At 42.8% G+C, this 6,361-nt stretch overlaps 1 protein-coding gene across 1 annotated transcript in view; it reads right to left on the bottom strand.

Moving 5' to 3' along the window:
• The window catches only part of LOC137095088 (nuclear distribution protein nudE homolog 1-like), a 20,566-nt gene extending 14,497 nt beyond the window's left edge, over positions 1-6,069 (bottom strand). Inside the window, exon 1 of the mRNA XM_067461312.1 lies at positions 5,806-6,069. The gene's annotated coding sequence lies outside the window, so the exon portion shown is untranslated. The remainder of the gene's footprint in view (positions 1-5,805) is intronic.
• Between the last annotated feature and the right edge of the window lie 292 nt (positions 6,070-6,361).

Below are 6,361 nucleotides of genomic sequence, written 5' to 3'. Positions count from 1 at the left end.
ATTTATAGTTCGCCTGCAATCAATGAGTCGTCTGAACTCCTCCAAAGAAGGAATTGGACCAGACTTGGCACACAGCGGCCCCATGACCAGCAAAAAATACTGAAGGTCTTTGGGAGAAAATTCACCTTGATTTGGGGTAGTTATAGTTCACCTATATCCAGAGAGCACTGTGAACCCAAACAATGATGGATCTGGACCAAACTTGGCATGCATACCCGATATGCCCTAATTTGAATACTGGTGGGTTTTGAGGGGAATTGGCCTGGACATTTTGGGGTTATAGGTACTGGGATTTATAGTTCACCTGCAATCAATGAGTACGCTGAAGTCCATCAAAAATGGAATTCGATCAAACTTGGCAGATAGAGCCCCCATGACCAGCAAAAAATACTGGTGGTCTTTGGGGAAAATTGATTTGGGGAGTTGTAGTTCACCTACATACAGACAGCACTGTGAACTCAAACACTAATGGATCTGGACCAAACTTGGCACACATACCTGATATACCGAAATTTGATTACTGGAGAGGTTTGGGGGGGAACAGACCTTCCTTTCTGGGAGTTGTAGTTCACCCACAACCGAAGAAACTGTGACCTCCACAATGATGGACCTGGACCAAACTTGGCACACAGAACCCCCATGACTAACTCAACCTACTGGAGGGGTTTGAGGAGACTGACTCACCATAGTGGGAGTTGTAGTTTACTCTACAGCCAAAGAGCACACTGAACCCCACCAATGATGCATCTAGAGCAAACTTGCCCAACATAACAAACTTTAAGTACTGATGGAGTTTCTCGAGGTTAACCTGACATGATGTGAGTTGTAGTTCACCTACAACCTTATGCATTTTGTACAATTAAAGAAATGGACTTTTTCAAATAACCTAGGCAACACCGGGTACCCAAACTTGTATAAATAAAAAGTCAGGCTTTGCCTAATGATTCCCTATGTTGGGAGGAAAATGGCATACAAATTAAATACATGATAAATATAAATAAATATGATATTAAATAAATATAAATAAGAAGAGTGAGATTTCATTAATAATGAGACTAATGAGTCTTCATGTCTGGAGAAAAGTGGTACAGAAAATAAATACATAATAAATATCAATATAAACACTGTGATTTCAAACTAATGAGTCTGGAGAAAAGTGGCATAGAAATTAAACATAAATATAAACACCAAGACTTTGCTAATGTTCACACTAACGAGTCCTTACGATGGGAGAAAGGTGATGGGGAAATTAAATACGTAATAAATACAAATAAAAACACCGAGACTTTGCTAATAGTCAGTATAATGAGTCCCTATGTCGAGGGAAAAGTGGCATATAAATTAAATACATAATAAAGATAAAGATAAATTAAAAACACTGAGACTTCACTAATATAATCAAATTAATGGTCTGGAGAACAAGCCCTATGAGGAGCGGCTTAAGGAGCTGGGCATGTTTAGCCTGAAGAAGAGAAGGCTGAGAGGAGATATGATAGCCATGTATAAATATGTGAGAGGAAGCCACAGGGAGGAGGGAGCAAGCTTGTTTTCTGCTTCCCTGGAGACTAGGCCGCAATGGAACAATGGCTTCAAACTACAAGAGAGGAGATTCCATCTGAACATGAGGAAGAACTTCCTGACTGTGAGAGCCGTTCAGCAGTGGAACTCTCTGCCCCGGAGTGTGGTGGAGGCTCCTTCTTTGGAAGCTTTTAAACAGAGGTTGGATGGCCATCTGTCAGGGGTGATTTGAATGCAATATTGGACTGGATGGCCCATGAGGTCTCTTCCAACTCTTTGATTCTATGATTTTAATTAGTCTTTCTGTTGGGGAGAAAGGTGGCATATAATATAAACAGTGAGTCTTTGGTAACAATTGGAATAATGAGTCACTCTATTGCAGGCACGGCCAAACTTGGGTCCTCCAGGTGTTTTGGACTCCAACTCCCACCATTCCTAACAGCCTCAGGCCCCTTTCTTTTCCCCCTCAGCCGCTTAAGTGGCTGAGGGAGCAAAGAAAAGGGCCTGAGGCTGTTAGGAATGGTGGGAGTTGAAGTCCAAAACACCTGGAGGACCCAAGTTTGGCCGTGCCTGCTCTATTGGGAGAAAGGCAGCATAGAAATTAAATGTGTAATTGATGTAAACACAATTACTATAAACAAAGCAGTGACATCTCCAGCTCATCCCCTGTTTGGGTATCAGCCAGCACGTCAATGACTTAAATCAAGAAATAGCTTTCTTAGATCTACAGAGACACTCGCTGGAACACCTCAGCAAGCGAGAGTCCAAAAGTGGCAGGCTCAAACCCAGAACCTCAACCAATGGCTGATACCAAATGAGAGACTCCCTCCTGGGCACACAGAAGACTGGGCGACTTGGAAGGCGCTGAACAGACTGCGCTCTGGCACCATGAGATGCAGAGCCAACCTTAAGAAATGGGGCCACAACGTGGCATCCACGACATGCGAGTGTGAAGAGGAGCAAACCACTGACCATCTGCTGCAATGCAACCTGAGCCCTGCCACATGCACAATGGAGGACCTTCTTGCGGCAACACCAGAGGCACTCCAAGTGGCCAGATACTGCTCAAAGGACATTTAATCAACTACCAAGCTTGCAAACTCTGTGTTTTGTTTGTCTGTCTGTCTGTTTGTTTGTTTGTTAAAAAATGCAATGCAACTGTCTGGTCTGCCCCTGACATGATAAATGACTATAAATATTAAATACTTTATTCTGCTATAATGCAAAGTTCAGGAATGAAAGCCCATGGTCTCCTGTTATCCTCTGAACCTGAGCAAGAAATGGCAGGATTCCTCCAAACTTTGGGAAGAAAATGTAAATAAAAGGCAATAAATAAAATAAAAAGGAAACAAAATATAATTTGATTCTGCTCTGCATTCAACTTGGTTTGTTGTGAATTTTCCAAACTGTCTGGCCATGTTCCAGAAGCATTCTCTCCTGCTGTTTCGCTCACACCTATGGCAGACATCTTCAGAGGTTGTGAAATATGTTGGAAACTAGGCAAGTGAGGTTTAGGTATCTGTGGAATGATGTTCAGAGTGGGAGAAAGAACTCTTGTCTGTTTGAGGTAGGTGTGAGTGCTGCAATTGTGTTATTATTGTGTTGTCGAAAGCTTTCATGGCCAGAATCACTGGGTTGCTGTGGGTTTTCCGGGCTGTATGACCATGTTGGACAACGTTTTAACTAGGAGATGCAAATGATTTATGTCTTATTGATTTTCTTATTGATATGTTAATGTTTTTAAATGTTTTCGTGGTGTTGTTGTGCATTGAATTGTTGCCTCTGTAAACCACCTTGAGTCGCCTGCAGACTGAGAAGGGCAGTATACAAATATAATAAATAAATAAATAAATGTTCCAGAAGCATTCTCTCCTGACATTTCACCCACATCTATGGCAGGCATCCTCAGAGGCTGTGAGGTTGGAAACTAGGAAAACTGGGTTTATATATCTGTGGAATGATGTCCAAGGTGGGAGAAAGAACCCTTGTCTGTTGGAGATAGGTGTGAATGTTGCAATTGGCCACCTTGATTAGCACTGAATGGATTTGCAGTTTCAAGGTCTGGCTTCTTACTACGGGGGGGGGGGGGCATTTGGGATCAATAAACCTCAGGAACTAACCTTTATGGGGATTGTGAAATCAGTAGTCATTGAATGAGGAATTTTGAGAGCCATAAACCCCAAGGACTAGCTTGTTATCCTGCTTTATCTCCAAATGGCAAGGAAGGAAACGCGACTTTTTCTGCTTTGCTCCAAAATCAGGATAACTAAAATGCAAAAGTTTAAAAATGCTGGTTGCTGTGAGTTTTCTGGGCTGTCTGGCCATGTCCCAGAAGCATTCTCTCCTGACGTTTTGCCCACATCTATGGCAAGCATCCTCAGAGGTTGTAAGGTCTGGTGGAAACTAGGCAAATGGGGTTTTTATATTTATGGAATAATGTCCAGGGTGGGAGAAAGAACTCTTGTCCATTTGAGTAGCATAGAAAGGCCTTGCTGCTTCAAAGCTTGGCTGCTTCCTGGCAGGGGGAATTATTTGTTCAGAGATTTTAGCTGGCCCTGATTGTTTCATGCCTGGAATTCCCGTTTTCTAAGCGTTGCTCTTTATTTACTGTCCTGATTTTAGAGTTTTTTTAATGCTGTTGGACAGACCTCACAACCTCTGAGCATATATGGTCCATATAGCTGCGGAATAATATGAAGTGTGGGAGAAAGAACTCTTGTCTGTTGGAGGCAAGTGTGAATATTGCAATTGGCTACCTTGATTAGCATTGAATGGCCTTGCAGCTTCAAAGCCTGGCTGCTTCCTGTCTTGGGGAATTCTTTGTTGGGAAGCCCTGATTGTTTCATGTCTGGAATTCCCGTTTTCTAAGCGTTGCTCTTTATTTACTGTCCTGATTGTAGAGTTTGTTTTAATGCCGGTGGACAGACCTCACAACCTCTGAGTATATATGGTTCATATATCTGCGGAATAATGTCCAAGGTGGGAGAAAGAACTCTTGTCTGTTGGAGGCAAGTGTGAATATTGCAACTGGCTACCTTGATTAGCATCAAATATTTATTTGTTGTGTCAGGACAACCAGTCAATTATATTACATTTCTAACAGAACAAAGTAAACAAACAGGCAAAATACAAAATTTGTGAGTTTGGTAGTTGATTAAATGTCCTTTGACCAGTAGCTGGCCACTTGGAGTGCTTTTGGTGTTGCCGAATGGCCTTGCAGCTTCAAAGCCTGGCTGCTTCCTGCCTGGGGGAATTCTTTGTTGGGAGGTTTTAGCTGGCCCTGATTGTTTCCTGTCTGGAATTCCCCTATTTTCTAAGTCAGGGGTCCTCAAACTAAGGCCCGGGGGCCAGATACAGCCCTCCAAGGTAATTTACACGGCCCTCGCGCAGGGTCAACCTAAGTCAGAAGCAACTTGAAAGCACACAACAACAACAACAACAATCCTCTCTCATCAGCCAAAAGCAGGCCCACACTTCCCATTGAAATACTAATAAGTTTATATTTGTTAAAATTGTTCTTCATTTTAATTATTGTATTGTTTTTAAGTGTTTTTTTTGCACTACAAATAAGATATGTGCAGTGTGCATAAGAATTCATTCAATTTTTTTTCCAAATTATAATCCGGCCCTCCAACAACAGTTCAAGGGATTGTGACTTGGCCCTCTGTTGAAAATGTTTGTGGACCCCTGTTCTAAGTGTTGCTCTTTATTTACTGCCCTGATTTTAGACAGGAAACAATCAGGGCCAGCTAACACCTCCCAACAAAGGATTCCCCTCAGGTAGGAAGCAACCAGACTTTGAAGCTGCCAGGCTATTCAAACTGGCCAATGGCAGCAGTCACACTTGCCTCAAACAGACAAATGTGTCGTCCCCCCCAGGCAGTAAGAAGCCAGACATTGAAACTGCAAAGCCATTCAATGCTAATCAAGGTAGCCAACTGCAACAAGCACAAGAGTTACTTCTTGTTATTTCTCCAAAGCTGGACATTATTCCACAGATACATAAACCCAATTTTCCTAGTTTCCAACAGACCTCACAACCTCTGAGCATGCCTGCCATAGATGCAGGCGAAAGGTCAGGAGAGAGTGCTTCTGGAACATGACCATACAGCCTGGAAAACTTACAGCAACCCAGGAGACCATGAAAGCTTTCGACCAGACATTTAAACATGCTATTTGCTCCAAACTTAGGGAAACAAAATGCAAATGAAAGGTTAAATTAATTCTAGTTTAAGTTTTCCAAATGAGGGGAAGGCTTTGCAAAGTTTTGCAAGGGGAAAAGTTCACCTGATCTGCAATGAGGGGCTCCTCCTGTTCTTCCTTCCTTCCTTCCTCTCTTCTGTCTTCTTCCTTCTCTTCTTTCTTCTTCCTCCCAAAAGCAGACAAACAATTACAAAACTCCAAATGGGTGAAAAGCCCAGGGACGGCGCGGGCTCTGATTGGCCGCCGGCTTGGAGACCCAGCCCCCTTCGTCCAATCAGCGCCCGCGAAACGGAGGCACTTTGGAACGTTGGAACTTTTTGTATTTTTTTCTCCTTCCTTGCTTGGCTTCTTCTTCTCTGCTTGGCTGGGTTTCCCCTGGGAAAGCGGAAGTGGGGAGAGACAAGGCCGGAAGTGGAGGAGATTATTGCTATTTTCATTTTATTTTCTTGCTTCATGCCTTTTCTCCAAGTTAGTTTGAGGAATTCTGGGATCTGAAAACTTTTTAAGGGCAGGGGGAGTCATAAACTCCAGGAAAAGTTTGCTTTTTATGGGGATGATGGGATTTGTAGTCTTCGGAGGGAACATTTTAGGAGCCATAAACTTCAAAGACTAACTTAACTTTTCCCCTGGGGATTATGGG

The sequence above is a fragment of the Anolis sagrei genome, chromosome Y (assembly GCF_037176765.1).
Source record: "Anolis sagrei isolate rAnoSag1 chromosome Y, rAnoSag1.mat, whole genome shotgun sequence".
In the NCBI taxonomy this organism is placed as follows: domain Eukaryota; kingdom Metazoa; phylum Chordata; class Lepidosauria; order Squamata; family Dactyloidae; genus Anolis; species Anolis sagrei.
This window is presented reverse-complemented; position numbering and strand designations above follow the sequence as displayed.